General features: G+C 36.9%; 1 long non-coding RNA gene across 1 annotated transcript; it reads left to right on the top strand.

Moving 5' to 3' along the window:
- Positions 1–2,825: 2,825 nt before the first annotated feature.
- On the top strand, positions 2,826–12,349 carry LOC111772710 (uncharacterized). Its single transcript, XR_002806715.2, has 3 exons — positions 2,826–2,964; positions 3,740–3,800; positions 12,058–12,349. It is a non-coding gene; the product is annotated as an uncharacterized lncRNA (long non-coding RNA).
- Positions 12,350–21,647: the final 9,298 nt, after the last annotated feature.

Genomic DNA, 21,647 nt, shown 5'->3' with positions numbered 1-21,647 from the left:
AATAAGTAGTGATGTTGAACATCTTTTCATGTGCCTGTTGGCCATCTGTATATCTTCTTTGGAAAAATATCTGTTCATATCCTCTGCTTATTTTTTGATCAGGTTGATTTTTTTGTTGTTGAGTTGCAAAATGGATGAAAGTCTTGAATGTATGACCTGAAACCATAAAACTCCTAGAAGAAAGCATAGGCAGTAAGCTTTTCACATCACTCTCATAAGCATCTTTTTGAATACCATGACTCTCCAGGCAAGGGAAACAAAAGAAAAAATAAACCAATAGGACTAGATCAGACTAAAAACTTCTGCACAGCAAAGGAAACCAGGAATAAAATGAAAAGACAACCCACCAAGTATGAGAAAGTATTTGCAAATCCTATATTCAATAAGGGGTTAATTTTGATTTCTTCTAAGCCTTTTGGAACTAACTCACAGAAATAATAAAAATTTCTTATTTATCAATTGTGGTTTATATGCCAAGAAATGTGCTAACGTCTTGTTAGGCATTATCTTGCATAATTTGTAGAAAACAATTAAGGTAGATTCTCCATTTTTAAAGATTAGCCCTGAGAAGTATTTAGCTGTTTACCAAATATCACATGGGAAATAAAGAAAAGAGCCAAAATTTGGTTCTAGTTCTGTCTGATTGCAGAGCCTGCACTCTTAAAAATGGTTCTATGCTGTACAGTCCCTTGACATCATTAAAAACTAGCATTTATGGTGCAGCTTTTAAACTATCAAAACTGGGCTTTCTGGGTGAGAAACAAGTTGCTGCAATATCGAGGTCTCCTTTTCTTTTTTTTTTTTTGGTGGGGGGGGAAGATTAGCCCTGAGCTAACTGCTGCCAATCCTCCTCTTTTTGTTGAGGAAGCCTGACCTTGAGCTAACATCTGTGCCCATCTTCCTCTACTTTATATGCGGGATGCCTCCCACAGCATGGCTTGCCAAGGAGTGCCATGTCCGCACCAGGGATCCGAACTGGCAAACCCCAGGCCGCTGAGAAGCGGCAAGGTCTCCTTTTCATGTGTCCCTCCTGACAACAGTCACAACCAGTCCGTCTTTTCTTTCTTTCTTTTTTTTTTGTGCTTGAGGAAGGTGAGCTGTGAGCTAACATCCATGCCAATGCTATTCTATTTTGTATTTGGTATGCCTCCACAGCATGGCTGATGAGTAAAGTAGGTCCACACCCGGGATCCAAACCCACAAACCCAGGCCACCGAAGTGGAGCACACAGAACTTTAACCACTCAGCCATAGGGCCAGCCCTTGGTGCTCTTTTCTGAACTGGCTCTTCCATGAGTTCATGCAATAGCTGGCACAAGCTTCTTCACTCACACTCACCTGGAGAAATGTCTGGGTTACAATATTCTATCTATACTTCCATATTATTTAATTTTGGCTGGGTGGGGGTGAAACAACCTAGTAATTTAGCTACCTGATTGTTCCCCCATTCTTTTGAGGGCACACTTCTGCTATGGGGTGATTTTTACTACTGTGTTTGGTACGTTTAGTACTTTTCCTACTATAAGTTTCCCTTACCTGTCCCTAGAGTGGATTTTATTCATCCCAGAACAAGATAATCAAGGACAACCAAAATTCTTTTCTTAGTTCCTGCTGTGGCCATTTCTGAGTTACTATTCGGGGTTCCTCTGTGTTGTGGGTGTTGGCAGTGTGGGAGCATGATAACTTAAACGATCATGCACTTCACCTTTGCTCTGAAGTTCCACTTTTTCCTCCTTCCCTGAGTTGTATTCTCAGAGTTAATTTTTTTGGATTTTTTTACATATTGAAAATCAACTGTCTCAAAAAAATAAAACTACGGCAAACTCATATCCCATCTAACATCATCTATTGATGAGTGTGATTAACTATCAAACAGTAATCTATTTACGTTTGGAAGAATAAAAGTTTGTCACATCCATTCCATCAATTTGCTATTTTATTGGAAGTAGTCTAGGCTCTGAAACTGTGAAACAGGCTTGCCTGTCATTGTCTTGCAAGTTGTCAAAATTAAAAAGTTGGCGCTTAGAGGGAGAGAAGAATAGCAGCTGGAACAACGACAACATCAAGGAAAAAACCTTGTTTCTTAGCTGACTTTCTGATTTGCACTCCAAATTCCCAACTGTCCATCAGCTAAAGTCTCAGTCGCTATAGTTTTGCACTGTCAGAAAATAATTTAAAATATTTTCTGCCAGCATGGAGACAGTTCTTTCACTCTTATAAGCCTACAATTTACATCTTTTAAGATTAAAATACATGACCAATTGCAGCAGGGAAAGTAATGTCAATTTCACAGCATTCTGCAAACTGCTTCTCTGAGACTAGAAAGAGGTAGAAGTTTCAATCACTACTCCTTTGATCTTAAGATTTTGCTATAGCAGGGAAAACTCACATGTTTCGGGGGCAAGATCTTCAATATGCTATTGGTCATCAAATTGATTACTTAAGCTGTGATTTGTTATCTGAATAAAGGAATGTCTTGGAATTTTTACAGCACAACATTGGGGTTCACTTGCCCAAAGCATATAAAATGCCAATCAATTACGTCATCAGCCTTTGGAAAAAGAGACCAGCTTTATTCTGTGAGGTTGATCTGCAGGGAGAACAGGGGGCATGTGCCCTCAGATCTGTCTCGCTGATTCAGGACTTGGGGTAAAATTTGAGAGCTTAGGGAGAACAAGCTGGCATGCAGAAACACTGGCGGGACAGGTTTTGATTGGTGGGCTTCCAACATTTATGGTGAGGTTTAAATACTTATGACAGGGTTCTAAATGTTTATGACGAGGTTCTGAACTTTTATGATGTGGTTCTAAACATTTTTGATGAGGTGGGGAAGGAATTTTAACACTGGGTCTTCCTGAATGAGAGACCCCTCGCTTCTGAGAAGAGTCCGACTTTCAAGTTCTGGTCATGACTTTGACCTTGGGTTCCGTTGGAAGTAGGATCTTTGGTTCCTCGGTCGTTTCAGGTCACAATTTCTTCTTTTACACATGCTCTGGCTATGTGTGACTTTATAGTTTTTCTGAAAAACAATCTTTCATCACTTTAGTGATAAGAGTGGGGTCTGTTCCAACTGGCTCTAAATGGGCCTATGGTTACATAATCACAGTTGGAGTTGGATATTTGGCGGGTTTGTAGAGAAGCAAACGCACTAGATTAGAAGATTTACTCCATCTTTATACTTAGAAAATATTTCCTCTGACTATAGTTGTGCAATTGTTTTTCTGGATGGTGTGGGGGATTGTGAGGGCATTCACACCTCAACATATTCCTGATTGTAACTTTATTTTTCAGTTTTTAACCAAGTCATATACCATTTATAAATAAATATTAGGAAAAAACGTAGAGTGTCGTATCTTAAACGATTCTTATGAGCACCATCCACTTATTTTCTAGTTAAGATAACTAAGGCATAAGGAGGCACAGCTAGTTAGTAGAAGTGCTGGGACTGGATTGTATTTTTCTCACTTGAGGTCATTCATTAGCAACTGAAGGCAGAAGGTAATAGTTGAGAATGGAATAGATTTTCACTTGCTGTTTCATTCAATATGTTATCGTTTACACAGTTTGAATTTTAGGAGCTATCTTTGCAAGAGGGAAATATTTACATTGTTAGAAAATCAAGCAGTCTCATAGAGGCTGCTCATCGGGAAAAGATTCATAAGTAGTTTTTGTATTATTTGGTTGGTCTGACTCAATTTCCTCATTTTTCAATTGTGATAATTGTAGTGTCTCTCTCACAGGGCTGTTTGAAGGAATATTAGAGTGAAGATGCGTAAACTTGGAAAAATACCTAGGCACGTGGTAAGTGCTACATAGAAGTGTTTGTTTTGTGTAGAGATTTCTTGTTCCAGAAAAATAGTTAAAGCTTAACCAGATGAAACATGACTTTATTACTGAAACATAAAACCAAGTGAATTTTCTCTCTGAATAAGACAGCTAGTGTTGTTTCAGTTGGGAAGCGAAGTGTCTTCAAGTGCAATTAACCATTTAGATGGTTGCTTCCATAACACAGAATAGTTTCAGCTGTGATCCCCTTGACAGACAGGCAGAATAATGAAAGAAGTCACCTTTATGACTTCCATTCCTGTTCATCAATAAGCCTATGCTTCCAGATCCTAACATTTTACATAAGATTACTTTAATTATCTTTTTAGCGGAGGAGGGAAGGAGATAGGGGAAGAAAAACATGGAAAAAAATCCTCATTAAATTCATTGAATTATATATTGCGGATATTTTCATGGAATATTGGCATCCTGAAAGTAATACTTCAATAATTTCCCAGCATGGCATAATCTATGTCTGCACATATTTTGCATAAGTTATTACCTTCTACCAAGGAATGAAAATGAGAATTGTTTAAAATGGGATATGCTTGATAGTGAATCAAATTTCCCTAGTATGTAAATTATTTCCTGGGAGTGAATAAGGCACATTGGGAGCAATTTAATAAATGATACCCTGGGGGTCTGAACGGATTAATGAACCTGATTATCCTTCTCCTGCAGAAGGAGAAAACTGTCACTCTGTGCTTAGCCTAAAATGAGCTCTCCATAGTGTCATTTCAAGGTATTTTGTGGGGAGAAAAGGGATAAATATAGGTGCCTCATTTAACACTTCTTGGGATAGAGGTGCTTTACATGATTACCTTGTCTTTCTCAGTATGGTGTCATTAGCAAAGGAGCACACAGTCTTATTGGGGCAGGAGAGTGAACTTGTTCTGTTAAAAAGCCATGTCTACTCTGGTGCTGTGGAGCCTGGCCTAAGGTGAATGCCACAGTCTTTCTCTCCTAAACGCCGATGGTTATGGCTGCATCTCATTTTCTCTGCGGTGCTTCACAGGTATTTTCCCATAAAATACTTCTAGAGAATGGGCTTAGTGCTCTTTGCTCAGCTACAAACAAAAGACAAGGTATATATAAGTCTCAATAAAAAAACAGAGTCTCTTATCTTTTTATTTAAAATAACTTATTAGGTTGATATTGATGTGTGACAAATTACCACAAATGTAGAGGCTTAAAATAATGAAAATGTATTATCTCGTTGTCTTAAGCAGTCCAGGCTGCTATAACAAAATACTGTAGACTGGGTGGCTTAAACAATACACATTTATTTCTTACGGTTCTGGAGGCTGGGAAGTCTGAGGTCAAGGTGCTGGCTAATTCAGTTTGTGGCAAGGACCCTTTTCCTTGTTTGCAGATAGATGCCTTCTTGCTGAATCCTTACAAGGCAGAGAGAGAGAGCTCAATCTCTTCATCCCATGATGAGGACACTAATCCCATCACGGAGATTCCATGCTTGTGACCTCATTTAAACTTAATTATCTCCCAAAGGGCTCACCTCCTAGTAACATCTCATTCGGATTTAAAATTTCAACACGTGTATTCTGAGAGGACCCAAACATGCAGCCCATGACACTCATAGTGTCCATGGGTCAGGAATTTTGGCATGAGTTTTCTAGGTCTTCTGCTCAATGTCTCAAAGTCTAGAATCAAGGTATCAGCTGGAGCTACAATCTCATCTAAGTCTCAGCTTCGTCTTCCAAGCACATTAAGGTTGTTGGCAAAATTTATTCCTTGAGGTTGTAAGACTGAATTACCTATTTCCCTGCTGGTTGTCAGCTAGGGGTTTCTCAGCTCCTGGAGGCCACTCTCAGGTCCTAGCCATATGATCCTCTCTGAACATAGCAGCTGATTACATCAAAACTAGAAGGAGTCTTTCACTTTAAGGACTCACTGATTAGGTCCAGTGCACCCAGGATCCATGGATTAGTCACCTTAAGTACGTCTACAATACCCCATTTGTCATGTAAGGAAACCTAATCACAGAAGTAATATCTCATTATATTTACAGGACTTGTACACACTCAATGGAGTGGAATTAAACAGATCATTAGTCATTGGGGGTCATATTCGAATTCTGCTGATCACAGAATATGTGTATTTTTTTCTTCAGTCTAGGTATGCATATGCAGAAATATATGTGGCACATACACTTACACAAACACACACACACGCATGAATGTAATATGGGAGACGTATCAAAGTTTTTGGCCTACTTAAAGAATCTTCCAGGCTGCCGCTTGAATTCTTTCCCTTCTCGATTAGTTCAACATTTTAAAGAAGTCAATATAAATAACTGTCCAGAAAAAGAGAAACTGTGACTTGCATGCTATCCATCTAAAAATTAAGAAAACAGTAGGAAAAGTAGATCTACACTTAAGAAATACAGTGCAGACTAGATTCAGTGCTTTAACAAGGGATATGAAAATTATTTTGTAGCAAGGACAAGGACAGATTAATTTCAAAGGTGTTGCAGAGGAAAAAGGAAACCTTAGAGACCATCTGTAGAGGACAAATTGGGCAAAAGCCAGCCTTTCAAAGTTATGTAAGATTTTAACAGAGACATTGCATGAAGCTTATTGTACTTTGGATTATTTTTCCAATTAATCTTTGACTACGAACCAATATTATTGGGCACTGAAAATGAATGAGGCACTACGTTATTGAGAGCTGAGTATATACCGGAAACATGTGAGTAAGCAGGCCACTTGTATTAACTCATTTAATGCTTGAAAAAACCACAAAGGGCAAAGCACTATTATAAGGAAAGTAATTATGAGCCAAAAAAGAGAAAGGAAATGTAAAGAGGTTCCTCGGTGATATGCCCCCTGAGCTGAAGTTTGAAGGATGTACAGCAATTATTTAGTATAGGCGGGGTAGAGAAATTATGTATATAAGGCACCCAAGTATTAGAGATCAAGGCATATTTGATACCTGTAAGTTGTTCACTTTTACTAGAACACGACTATGGGGACAAGAGAGTCCTACAAGCAAATGTCATAATTTTATGTGATTAAGAAAAGGTACTTCCTCCAGGTAGACATATTGCAAAAAGGTGCTCCTTCCCCTGGCTGCCCCTAACCGGGGTATGAGCCTTAGCAAGTGGAATGGAGGCTGAATTCTAGACCCTGACAATCAGGATGCCCAGAAAAATCAGTCACAAGTTTATCCAAATCTCTTTCCCCAGAGCTTCTGATCTGGGGCACAAGGGAGGTTAGGAATCCGGAGATGGAGTTAAAGGGTATCAAGTGAGTTAATAGCTGATGATATTCTGGTAAGAAACCATGTGCAATAGGATGTCAAAGTCAATTCTAAAAGGAGATGATAGTACAAAAATATATAACAAATATCTGGATCTGAGAGCAAACAGACCTATGTCCTACTTTTCAACTGTCTTGGATAGATCAGCTCCTTTGTCAGGAACCTCGAGCCACCTTAACACAAAAGAATAGATTAGAAAGAGGAGTACTTTGTATGAGGCAATCTTATAGGCCTGAATCCACCTTATGGAGTCCTCTAGGCCCCACTTTAAATTTTCTAAGTTTAAGGGATGCGGACATGACCTTCAGAATCATCTTGTAAAGGGAACTTGCAGCCAGGTTAAGGGTATATTGAAAAAAAAATCAAAGTTACTGTCAAGGCTGGTGATGTCAGCTTGAATAGATGACCAGGATTAACTCTGAGATATTGTCTCTCCCCCATGTCATGAACAAAATAAGCTCCTGGAACTTAGACTCAATGCTGGTGAAAAGACAGGGGGAGGAATTTCAAGTTGGGTTTACCAGAAAGGATTTAGTTTCATGAAATAAACTAAAAATAACAGAATAAAATAAATTAGCAGAAAACAAATACTAATGGGATGGAATTGCAATGAATTAGCTAAATTCCCATGTAAGTTGAAAACTCTAAATAGAAACTGAGTTCACTGTATAAAAATTTCTCAGTGATACAGTTCTTATAGATATGAGTTTTGAGACAGAAGATTTTAGGACAGGCAAGAGAGTTCAAGGGATAAACTATGTCCTATTGTCTTCTGAATCCAGTAATATCATTGAACGGTTTTAAGCAAAAAGGTATCATGATCAGATTTATATTTTAAAAGATGATTCTAGCAGCAGTACAAAGGATGTGCTGGAGGATATTTGGATTGAAGACAGATCCTCTATCAAGGGGTTGCTGTTGATGCTTTGATTCAGATGATTCAGAACCATAATCAAAATAAGATAGTATCAACTTATTTTATTTTATTATAAATAAATGATTAGTTATGGGGACTAAGAAAGGGGACTAGTCAAGAAGGAGATCTTTAGGTTTCTGCCATATAGCTTATGTTGAAAATAATGCCATCAAAATAGGGAGTATAAGTAGGAACCAGCAGTTGAAATGAGAGTGCTAGGTCTCGAATATTTGTGGGCCATGAAAATCAGGAAGGTGAATGCGTCTGGAGCTCCCGAGAGAAATCTAGACTGGAGGTAGTGAGTCGTGTCGTCAATATGGAGGTGACAGTTGAAGACCTGGAATGAGCTGACTCACAAAGCATATAAAGGTAAAAAGAATTCCAAAATGGAACACTAAGAGAGATAGAGAAAAACATGCCACAGAGAAAAGAGTGAAACAAGTCACAATGGAAACGTTGCTTTCCTGGAGGACAAGGAAGGACAGAGTTTCAAGAAGAAAAGATCAACAGCGTAAATGTCAAAAAGAGTTCAAATGTGATAAGAACTAAACTGTATCCATTAGTTTAAGCAAAGAAGAAGACAGTACCGACCTTTGTGAAAAATTCAATAAAAATGTAAGGGCAAAAGTTAAATTACAGGGAGTTGTGATACGGATGGGAGGTTAAACCTTGTCTTTCAAGTATTCCCATCCTGTGAGAAGGAGGAAATAAAAAGTTTCCTAAAGGGGCCAATAATAATAATAATAATTATTATTATAAGGGCTGAGAAACACTTGTGTCAAATAGTGGAGTCTGCAGAAAAGAAAAGGAAGCATTGAAAGACAGAAGATAAAAGTATTTATAATCAATAAAAATTGTAATAAAAAGTTAGGATTCAAAAGGATCCGGATTACGAGAAAAAGATTAATTTTAGGAAGTATAAATGATACCTTTATCTCTGAAAGGAAGGAGTAGGAAGAGAGTAGAGACCCATATTTTGTAAATGAGAGGGGCCCATTTGGTGGCTTTTACCTCCTTGTTTCTAGGAAATACAAATCGTTCCCGAGAGTGAAGGATCAAGAGGCCAGATAGGAAGGCGAAATTAGAAGGAGATGTTAGACTCTTATGGAGAAAATGCATGTGGGAGGGAGAGTTCTGAGATGCCTTCCAAGGTTGCTGCCCCTTGGTGTACAAGCCCTGTATTAAGCTCTCTTGTCTTGAGTGGGCAGGATGGTGAACAGGATTAATTTTGCTCTCATGATTAGGTTACATTATATGACAAAGGAAGGAATTTGAATATGTAATTAAGGCCCCGACGCTTTTGAGGAATCAAAAGAGAGATTATCCTGGGTGGGCCTGATCCAATCAACCCTTTATAACCTTGAAGTTTTCAGCCCTTCCTGAGGGAAGAGTTTCAAAACGCCTGTGAATTTTCTCCTGTTGGCCTTGAAGAGGCAAACAGCCATTTTCTGACCATCAGGAGAAGGTGTTCACATGACAAGGACCTGAGAGTGGCCATTAATTTGTTTAAATTTAAAACCTTTGTCTTAGGCACCCAAAATTTTTGTAGAAGCATAAGATAGGAAGTGTATTAGTTTGCAAAAAAAAAAAAAAAACACATTGCTTTGCAGTTCCTCCATCAAATTAGAACCCATTACTCTAGCGTTGGAGATGGACTTGCCCTGTTAACTGCTCTAGCTAGTTGAACGTGGAGAAAGTGATGCTGTGCCAATTCGGAGCCTAGGCCTCAGAGGCTGGGAAGCTTCCGCTCTTGCAATTTTGGAATTCTATGACTGCCATATGAAGAAGTGTACATGATGAGAAACATGAGGCCTAGAGCCCTCTGCTGCCCTGGTCCACAATCCAGCAATTCCTGACATGTGAGTGAAGCCATTCTGGATCATCTAACCAGCAGCCAACCCACCAGCTAACCACATCCCACGAAGGACCCCAGCAGAGATCAGCCAAGTTGGCTCAGACTAGACTAGATAAACTGCTCAGTCAGCACAAAGTTGTGAACTAAATAAACATCTGTTATCTTAAGCTCCCAAGTTTTTGAAACAGTTGGCATAGATATAGCAAGGCAATTAGAAAAAATAATCTAACATTTTAATTATATACTCAAGATGAATCACCTAAATGATTAAGGTGCTAAAATAAACAAACAATCAGAGAAACAAAGTAACGACAACGACAAATTTGCTTAGTCTGCATTGATTGAAATAGCCTGTCCAAGTAATAATGATAATCATTCTAGGCTGCATTCCCACAGTCGTGTGACAAACGCAGAATGGTATTCACTTCGAGTGGAATGCTTTCAGAGAAATATTAATTCACTGTTGTATATGCAAAGAAAACTAGTGAGGATTGTACTCGTGAGACCCCATCATTCATTTCTTCCACAAGCTGGAGCTAAAAACATTCAGGAGGAAGCTAAGAATTCTCTCCAAATATCTGAGATTTAACATGTCATAGAGGATTGAACTTATATTCTGCAGAGCTCTGAAATACAAAAAGCAGACCAGGCTATATACACATATATGCATACATACGTTTTGGGGAAACAAATATCAGTTTAATCCAAACAGAAATATTCTACGAATTAAAATTGGAAAAGGAATGAGCTATTCCTTGGGAGAGGCCCCCGTCACAGGCAGCCAGGTGTCAGGTAGGAATGGAACTGTAAAATTCGTTCTCACATGGAGATGTTATTATGTCATAGGCACTTCTAACATAAGGGAGGGGATGGATTGTCTTTAAGCTTGGTTACATTGTTAATCAAGGGAAACGCCACTTACCAAACTGGAAGACGTGTGGCTTAAAGTTATGAGGATGTAGAAGATTGAGGGGAAAGAAGAAGAAATGGGAAAGCACCCAAACTCATACTTCCTTATTTTCTTTTCTGCTCAATTGCCACATAGCAATGGAGTTTGCCTGGTACAGTCCTCAGTTCTGCTACCTTTGGGTACACATCTATCGTCAGTCACAGAACCTGTGTCACAACATTCAAGGGAGGTCAAATTCCACATATTAGACAATAGGGCAAAGGAGTTCAAAACTAAATGCTTTATTTGCTAACCTATGCTATAAATATTAAAGGAGCTCAACGAAAATAAAATAATTATATACAAGCGGCATCAATTAAAATTTTAAAATACATTGAGCTTTGAGTTTAAAAGATAGAAAGAAGACATTTAAATTCATTTCCTAGAGGTTATGTCTATTCACTAAGCATGTAATAACAATGGGTGATATTTATGGACTGCTTTTTAAGTACACAAAACTCTACAGTTTTATTGACTTCTCTCTTTCTTTCTTTCTTTCTTTTTTTTTGTGAGAAAGACTGGCCCTGAGCTAACATATGTTGCCAATCCAATCTTCCTCTTTTTGCTTGAGGAAGATTGTCACTGAGCTGACACCTGTGCCAATCTTTTTCTATTTTGCATGTGAGATGCCAAGCATCGCTTGATGAGTAGTGTGTAGGTCGTGGCCGGGATCCAAACTCACGAACCCGATACTGCCAAGCGGAGGACATGAACTTAATCATTACGCCACGAGGCTGGCCCCTGTTTACCTCACTTTTAACTTCACAATAATCTATTAGATATGTGTCCATATTTCACCATTTTCGAGAGAAGGAAACTCAGAAAACAAAAAGATTAAGTAGTTTGCCTAAGGTTGCACAGTTAGGAATGAGCAGAGTCAGTAATCAACCTCATCCAATCGCCAGCATCTATTCAGCAGAGCACCGCCTCAGCACGAAAACTGTGTGTAAGAGACCGCACTCGGCTTAGTGGAAGACACTGAGCTAAATATTTCTCATTGAGGCTCTAAAGACTAGCACAAAATGAGGAGCATTGGTATGGAATAAGCTAAATACCATTGAAGGTAAAGTCTGATAAATTTTAAAGTTTATTAGCAAACCAAATACTATGAGATCACAGCAGGTGAGACTACTTTGGCTGATGAGATTAAACGCAACTTCACGGTAGAGAAAATATTTAACTTTTATTTTGAAGGAGGGGTACAATTTTGAGCGTTTTTATCATTCTGACACTTTAGGAGAGACAGATGATGTTTTGTCGCTATGGGTTGAAGCAAAAACTCCAGGGGGAATGGAGAGAGGATTTTTTCTCTTATTCACAAGGCAAAGCACGCTCTGCTACCAAAAAAGAAAAATCAGGTGCGTGATCTTTTAGATTCCTGTGGATAGCTTTTACTGGGACAGCATTTTGTCTTACATATACTGCAATACATTAAAGGAGACCTCACATACGACTTCCTCTTAATCTCATATGCCTTTGATAAAATGCAATGCTGCCAGAGGATTAATAAAATTAATATTGTAAGGGAACAGTTATGTGCTTCATTGAGTTCTTATAAAAGAATCTATAGAAGAAATGAGGGTAACATTATTTTAAACTAAAGGGACACTTCACAATGAAACTAGAAAAGCAACCAAGAAAAAAACCTTTTTAATTAATCTACTAAATTATTTTGTTTTTTCCTCCTCCCATTCAGTCCCAGACCTGGGTTCCTTATCTTAGAATCACGTAAGGGAGCAAGCCCTGAATTCACTTTCAAATAGAAACCCTTGCCCCCACTGAACCCCTTCCAGTTAAAGATTGAATGGAAGAATATATTGCTGGACCAGCCTGTCAAGTCTACCTGGTAGTTCAGTCTCCCATGAAACTTTCTGGGCCTCTTGGGTCATCTGCTTTATGTGCCACTGGCCTCACTCACATCCCAAAAGTGCACCACACCATCCACAAAATTGACGTCTCTGACAGAATGCCTCATGCTCAGTGATGCCTTCTTCCTAGAGACGGCCCTTCGGACAAAGATCAAAAGATAGGTGGAGGGTAGCAGAGGTGAAAATAAAATAGAAACCTGGAAAGAAGATGTAACTAATTCTTGAAAAGTTTTGAATTCCATGCTACAATAAAATGGACTTAAGTGAATAATTTGGGATTATTGAAACTTGGTTTCAGTACCAAGATATGGTAAGATCTGTGTTGTGTCACTGTTAAAATTTATTAGCAAACCAAATACTATGTAAAAACAATCAAAAGGGTGAGAGAATAAAGGAAGAGAAATCAATTTGTAATATTGTGATGATTCAAATATGTGGTGAAAATGGTCAGAAATGGACACCTGAAGCAGGGATTAATGAAGAGGTTGGATGAGAGAGAAGCCGCAGAGATAGCATAAATAGAAAATAATGCCATAACTAAGGGACGGGTAATAGCAGAGGAGAACTTTAAAGTTTCAGCCTGGAAGGCTAATGAGTTTAATTCACTCAAGAAAACCTTACAAAGTATCTAAAATGTGCTTGTCTCAGAAAGAGGTAATTGGATCTAGAAATAAAAGCCACAATCCCACAACTAGATAGTGTGCAGTTTATCATGAAAGATCAATAGATGGAACAATAAAAATTGATAATAATTGTAAATAGTGGAGCTTCAAAAAAGATTAGTATGTTTAAAGATGGGGGTACGAGATTCAGGATGAGCTTAAACAAATAGGTGCAATCAAGTGAGTTATAAAGGCTAAATGTGTATGCCTTGTCTAGACATAGCTGGATGGGAGGAGGGTCTATTGGGAAGAGAAGCCAATACCTTCAAGTAGAAGGATGGGAAAAACTCAGTTTTTTAAGCTGTTATTCATGCCTAGAAATTAGAGTTTAGTGGGAGAAGAAGAAAAAGTAAAATATCGAGTGATCCGGGAGCTTTTCATGAAAGATTTCAGAGGCTATTGCCTTGAGTCAATGGAAAACATTAAAGGATTTTAATCTAGGAAGTTCAAGGATCTGATCTGTATTTCAAAAAGCTCTAGGACAGCATCATGGAGAATTGATTCTGTGGTGGTAATCAGACTGGAGATGTGAGACTAGTTAGGAGGATGACGCTATCAGAGACGGGAGGAGTAGTGAGGACCTTTGCTAATGGAGGTCAGGGGCAAAGGGAACAGAGATTAGAAAACAGATTCAAAATGGCTTATTAAGGGGATGAAGTCAATGGTATGTGATGATCAAAATTAGTGCTGAAATTCCACTCCTTCAGGAAGGCCCTCCCTGCTATGGCTAACTAAATAGCCACCTACAGCAGAGACATCTGCCCATCAGGAATCCTTTCTCCATGCTTTCCTTACTGACACAATGCAAGTTCATTTGGAGTAGCAATGAAACCAGCAAAATGACAGCATCCGTTTCAGCATGCTGTAGCAAATTAGTTAAATGACCATGGTTTTTGCAGTCTCTAATAATATTATGGGGAGGTGTGAACTTTTTTGATATGTGCCTCTTTTTTCTCTTCTGTGCTTTCTGATTTTTGCTGCCTAGAACTTAGATTCAATGGTTGAAGTCCCAGCTGACTTCATGAACACAGAAGTGATCTTGACTTAGGAGTTCTCTCGGTCAGCTCAGGCTGCTACAACAAAGTACAGTAATGCTCCCTTACCGAGGTTTCACTTTCTGCAGTTTCAGCACCTGCGGTCAACCATGATCCAAAAATATTAAATGGAAAATTCCAGAAATAAACAATTCATAAGTTTTAAATTGCACACCATTCTGAGTAGCAGGATGAAATCTTGCCACTTTGCTCTGTCCTGCTTGGGTTGTGAATCATCCCTTTGTTGTATCCTCAGCCATTGACATCACTGCTCCTGACCTCCAACAATCAACATCCCCGTCACTTGATGATCCTCCTTCCTCCTTCAATAGGCCAATAATAGCCTAATGCTATGTTGCAATGCCTACATCATTCTCCTCACGTCATCCCATCACATGGCGTTGTATCACCTCACATCATCACAAGAAGAAGCGTGAATACAGTACAATAAGATATTTTGAGAGAGACAGAGAAAACATATTGACATAACCTTTATTACAGTATGTTGTTATAATCGTTCTAGTTTATTATTAGCTATTGTTGTTAATCTCTTACTGTGCCCGATTTATAAATTAAGCTTTATCGTAAGTATGTATGTATAAGAAAAATATATAGTATATATAGGATTTGGTAGTATCTGCAGTTTCAGGCATCCACTGGGGGTCTTGGAATGCACCGCCTGCAGATAAGGGGGACTACTGTACCATAGCCTAGGTGGCTTATAAACAACAGACGTTTATTACTCATAGTTCTGGAGACTGGAAGCCCAAGATCAGGGTGCCAGCATGGCTGGGTTCTGATGAGAATCCTCTTCTGGGTTGCAGACTGCCAACTTCTCCTTGTGTCCTCACGTGGCTGAGAACAGAGACAGAAGCAAACTGGCTCATGATTCTTAAAGGACACTAATCCCATTAATGAGGGTTCCACCCTCATGACCTCATCTAAACCTAATTAGCCCCCAAAGGGCCTACCTCTTAATACCACCACATTGAGGGGTAGACATTCATCATATTAATTTGGGGAAACGTAAATATTCAGTCCATAACAGAAGCTCTATATAAGACTTGCAGAGGAAATTGCCTCAGAGTTTCCTGAAGAAAATGACGCCACTATGCAAGTTCTGGACTGCCCATGAATGGATTTTCTCTACAATGAGAAATAAATAAATTTCAATATTAAAGTCACTGTTATTTTAGGTTTTGTTTTATGCAACTAAATCTAATCATAAATTACATATCCTTTTCCCACCAAGCTTAATATCCTTTCTTACTTTCCATTATCTAAAACCTTGTTCTTTTTTTATTTGTTACTTATTCATTGGCTACCCTCTTCCCACTAGATCATAAACACTATGAGAGAAGTTATTGTTTATCTTGTTTATGAGTATGCCCTAAGCATCTAGAACAGTACCTAGCGTAAATTGAATGGTAAATAAAGATGCTTTGAATAACTAAATGGATTAATAATGTGGATTGGGGACATGGTATAGGCAAATATACCAAATACTCATTTCTGGCTTTGGAGGCTATCTCTATGATATAAACAGTTTTCAAAATGGGGGAAAAAACCTTCAAATCTGAGAAAAGGATGAGTTCAAGTTTTACCATTTTGAACCCGAGATGTCTATTTCATAGTCAGGTTGAATCATCCAGCAGAAAGTTAGGTACATGGATTTAGAACTCAAAAGAGTGTTCTGGGCTTGGGAATAAGAGTACTGTTAGCCATCAGAATACAGGGGATAATTTGAAGTCCAGGGAAGTGATAAAGTTGTACAAAGAAAAGCACTGAGAGCAGAAGCCAGAGAAACACCAACACTATGTGCAGTAGAAGAAGAGGCGACAGAAAGGCAGGAAAAGAAAGGGAAACGTCCTGCAAGCAAGGCAGGGTGGTGTTGAGAGTAAGAAAGAGTGGTCAACAGAGTCAAATACTAAATAACATAAGAGATTATCCTTCGGATTTCATGACCAGAAGATATCTATAAATATTGGGGCAGCAGTAGGTTTTGTGAGGTGACAAGACAAAAGTACTTGGAAACTAAATTTAGGTGTTGAATGTGGACTACCCACTCATTAAACCGTCCCAGGGAAAGCAAGCTCGAGAGGGGAACAGCAAGTTGAGAGAGAGATTTTATTTTATCTTTATTTTAAAATGGGCAACAGTTGGATATGTTTTTATCTAATGGAAAGTAAGCATTGATAAAAAGAAAGAGGTTGAAGTGTAGGGAGAAGGGGGAATTTTGACGGATTAAAATTTCTCCAGACCCTGAAAGTCAGATTTTTGAAGTGAGGTATTTGTAATTCTAAGCTTGCAAGTAGAAAAGAGAAATTTAAGTTTATAGATCTAAATGCTCACTCAATCCTTGGTTTCAATTTGCAATGGCTTTTTGAAAATTGTAATGGAAATGATCAGTCTGACATTTTATCTGGAATGATTTCTTTTTCACAATTCCTGAAGGATGTGAGAAGTGATTGGCTCCCTTCCTTGACACCAAGTCATTATTTCCAAAATGTTTCCCATGAGGCAAAGATGTTGTTAGGACTAAAGCTAAAGCCTCTGCATGGGATTGATGATTCTCCAATTTTGAAAACATGAATGTGGAAGCTGATGGTATAATATTGAAGATATCTAAGGTGGTGATGTTGAAGGATGAAAGAGGAAAGGAAGCAAATTTTATAAAGTGCCTACTATTTATATGATTTTTATAAATTTTATGTATGCAAAAATATCAATTTTATATACACAGAAATTAAAGTTGAGAGGTTCAGTAACGTTTATGACAAACTCAAGATACAAGTCCAATCTCGCTGATTCCAAAGTCCATGCTTTTCCAAACCCATTTCACTATCTCCCTAAAACTGCCCCATTGAAAATTATTCATGAGCACGAGTATCACCATGTTGTGTGTCCATCCTCACATCACTTCCTGTGTAAAGAAAAGCAATTGCTTACGTTATTAAGAATATTTTCTGTACAATGGTGAAAGGAAATTGGACTGAACAATCAAACATTGTTATGGCTTAAAAGAATAAGGAAACATCTCAAAACATATGTCTTTTTTAATTCTTGAATTTAAAATACTAACCTCACAAAATTAATTGTTGCCAAAGTTTACAATTATATTCTGTTTATTGACAAGGTTTTCAGGTAATAAATACTAAGAAAATTATGTTGACACCCCAGTCTTTCTAATTATTCTGCTTTTGTCTTTATACTTCACACTGCTTAGCGGATGGACCCAGGAAGTCTTATCCCTTTAGGTATTAACACTTTTAAGGCAACAATTTTGTGAAGTACTCTGTCTCAGTATTTAGCAAGTTCTTTAGACTCAAAAAGTAAGGCTTAGTGATTGAAATAAATGAATAAAAGAGGAAACTTCTGGGCAAACAAGAATATAAAAGAATAAATGTTCTTTAAGCTTTGATGGGAAAGTTTTATTTGATGTCAAGAATTCTGAAATAGTATCTCTATGCATGGCACCACAGATCGCATCTTCAAATATCAGGTGTTATAATTTGATCATAACGAATTAAACTGTTTCTACTTTTTTATGAGACAGACTTTAAAAGCGTGCCTCAAGTTTAAGAAAATGTCTTTAAACTGAAAAAAAGACACTGATCTCTCTACGTATTGTTGCTGAAACTAAAAGGAATCCTAAAGAAAGGATTTTTCCTGAAAGTATATTTCAATTAAAAAATATTGATGCTATATATCTAAATAATGAACATCTAATAGCTCCTACTAGATTTACTATTATTTACAACTATATCTTTGAAAAATACGCCAGATGTGTTGTGAAAACATCAAGAAATGCTACTAATTACAATCAACTCATACATATAAAATAATATTTGAAAAGTATTATCTTTTGGTGTATCTTTTTTCTCACACAAAATCAGTCTTCCTTTGAAAAATATGAAAGGTACTACTATAAAAATATTTGGGATGATATAGGTATTGTTACACCCAAGGATGATGTTTCATTCCTTCTAGAAATATCAAAGTTTGAAATGAATAAAAGCACAAAGGCTAGAAATATGCAAATTCCAATTAGAATTTAGATAAACATTCTATGATAGAATAAAGCAGAAGATTAATTGAAATGAGGAGGTGCTGGTTACTTTGTGGAAGGTTTTCAGATTTGTATTTGGAAGGTAAATCTGTATATCCTCACACATCTGTTCAGACTGTCATAGAGATGGAGGTTTAATTGTCTTGATTTTGATATGACCAACTCTGTTATTCCACGTGAACTTAGACAGAGTTTAGGATATTAACTATGCGATTTTTGGAAAGAAAATAAAAAATCATCAGAAATTTATGAAGCTGAAAGAAAGTCATAAAATGACTTTAAGAAACTGCAATTTCAAATTATCGTAGGTAAGCAATGCAAGTCCAGTTATTTAAAAGTAATAAAGATGAGAGCTTAAAACAAAATAAGAAAATTCGTCTACAACGTCACAGATATATCCTCAAGTCCTATTGTCCTGACATAATGTCAAACTCCTCCCTAATTCAATCTTTAAAAAAGAAATTTGTCTGTCAATGTTGATAATATTGTTTTGTTTCTTCAATTTATTTGAAACTTTTGCTCCTACTTGGCTGCATTTTTATAGTACAGTAACAATGTAGGGTTGTATAGTTATATAATTTTTAAATAAAAATTTTCTCCATAAATAACGTGATTTTTATTTATTGCTATGTGAGGTCATCTATGATGTTTCAAATTCACAGAATAGATACTTAATAAGAAACAGCTTTCACCTTCCATTTCCTGGACTTATTTTTACAAAATCAACATTTCGAGCCCAACATGGTGGTAAATGAAACACAGGGTGTTTAAGTAGTTGTTTCATTTAGCAAAAATATTACGAATAGAGATATCCTCACTATAGCTGTAATTTGTTGCAAGTGGATGCCTGGTTCTGAGTCAGAAAGATGGGAGTTTAGATACTTGCTTTTCCACTTGCTACTCTGTGATGTTGGGAAGTATATTTAAAATGTCTAAGCCCAATTTACAAAATCTGAAAAGTGGGGATAACGATATCCGTCATAAAATTGTTGTTAAAATTAAATAGTGGCTATTAACAATACACTTGCTCTGTGTTTGGATCATGGTAAGTGCTCGGTTAGGTAGGAGCTGTACTTAGGTTAGCAGAATGGTTCAGCACTTAGGAGTTAAACAGGGAAACTTGAATTTCAGCCCTAGTGTTTAAAAATATGCAGTATGACAAATTACAAAAACTATTGAGTTTCATTTTCTTCATGGGTTATTTATACCATAAGGTTATTTCGGGAAATAAGTAAAATAAATCATGGAAAGCATCTCCTGCATGGTGAGAGTAAATATCAGACATCATAGACACACATGTAGTATGCAAATGTGTGTGTTTATAGTTAAATGCAAAAATTGTTTTCAGATTTCTACGTATTTTATTGTACAATCACACATACATAAAATACATGTATACACATGTGTGTAATATATATACACACATAATACATATACATATATGTAATAGCTATATAAAAATATGACAGATATATTCAAAATTTGGAAGATTAAGTGTAATTACTGGTATAGTTTACTATGTATTCTGACCAATAGTTAACTGTGTATTTGTGTTTCTAATTCAAGTGAATCTTCTTTTTTTCGGCCTATGTTTTTCAAATCTTCCAAATGAGTAAATTATTTGTGTAGTAATTTATAAGAGAAATGCTAGTTCTATTTGCATGAAGTTAAACTAATGTAAATGTTTTACATAAAATAAACATAAATTGGAATAAATGCATTAAAAATATAGACAGGTCCAACAATGGGGAGAGAAATTTCAGGTGCAAGAAATGAAAAGCACGGCAGAGACTGTAATTGTCCAACAATATCTGAGTGCTTTCTTTTCTCTGGAACCGCAACCAAACTTTATTTTCCAGCATCTCTTACTGATAGCCAAACCATTTATCTTAGATCTAGGCCACAGAATGCTAATAGAAGTGATGTGTGCTATTTATAGCATGGAAAATAAAATATTCCATGAAATCAGTGCATGTTTGATGTCCCCACTTTTCAGCTGACTTGAAAGGATTCCAAAGACCAAAATGGGTTAAAACTACAAGATGAAACAAATATGGCTTTCTCAATGCAAGTGTTGACTAAAAACTTGTGCCCTTGTTCCACTGATATTGTCGGGCTTTGTCATGGACCACACATGCCATGTTTATGGATTGTGAGATTCAATATTGAGAAGATGAAAATTCTTCTTAAATTTACCTAGAAATGTAATGCTTTCCCAACCAAGATTTTAGCACACATTTTTAAAAAAGAATTTGGCAAACTGATTATAATATACATATGGAAAAGTAAAAAACCTAGAATGAAGAAAAATTAAAAAGAAGGTGATACTTGGAGGGTTTATACTATCAGATTTTAAAACATTATAAAGTTACAGTACTTAAGAAAGTATGAATTTGGCATACGGCAGACATGTAGATCAATATAAGTGAACAGAGAGCCCTGAAATAGACCCAGACTTTTGTGGCAATCTGATTTTCCTAAAAGATGCCAAGGTAATTTAATGGGTGAAAGAATGGCCTTACCACAAATGTTGCTGGAACAATCAGATATCCATATTTTTTAAGAAATGTACATAGACCCTTACCTCACACCATAAAAAAAAATCAGTTTGAAATCACAGTCCTAAATGGATCACAGATCTAAATGTTAGAGTTTAAACTAAAATTTTTAGAAGTCGTGCACTTATATGTATAATATACATCCAAGCAATTCCACTCCTACGTATTTACCTAAGGGAAATAAAAATATATGTCAACACAAAGATTGTCTATAAATCTTCATAGTTGCGTTATTTAGAATGGTGAAAAATTGGAGCAAAACTAAATTTCCACCAACAAGTTAAAGAATAAACTAATTTTTTAAATTCTTACCTTGAAATTCTTCTCAACTATAAAAAGGAATGAGCTATTGATAAATGCAGAAACATAGATAAATCTCAAAAGCATTATTCTAGGTGAAGTAAAACAGATGATATAATTTAATTTATATGCAATTCTAGAACAACTAATACTGTAGTATCAGAGAACAGATGACCGGTTGTCTGTCCCTGGATGCAGTGGTAGAATATTGACTGCAGAAGCATGAGGGAATTCTTCCAAGGTGGTGGAGGTTATACAGCTGTTATACACTTGCCGAATGTATCAAATTGTACCTTTCAAATAGATCCATTGTATTGAATATTCTTTATACCTCAA

Source organism: Equus caballus, chromosome 3 (assembly GCF_041296265.1).
Source record: "Equus caballus isolate H_3958 breed thoroughbred chromosome 3, TB-T2T, whole genome shotgun sequence".
Taxonomy (NCBI): domain Eukaryota; kingdom Metazoa; phylum Chordata; class Mammalia; order Perissodactyla; family Equidae; genus Equus; species Equus caballus.
The sequence above is the reverse complement of the archived record's forward strand: the minus strand, read 5'-3'. Positions and strand labels throughout refer to the sequence as shown.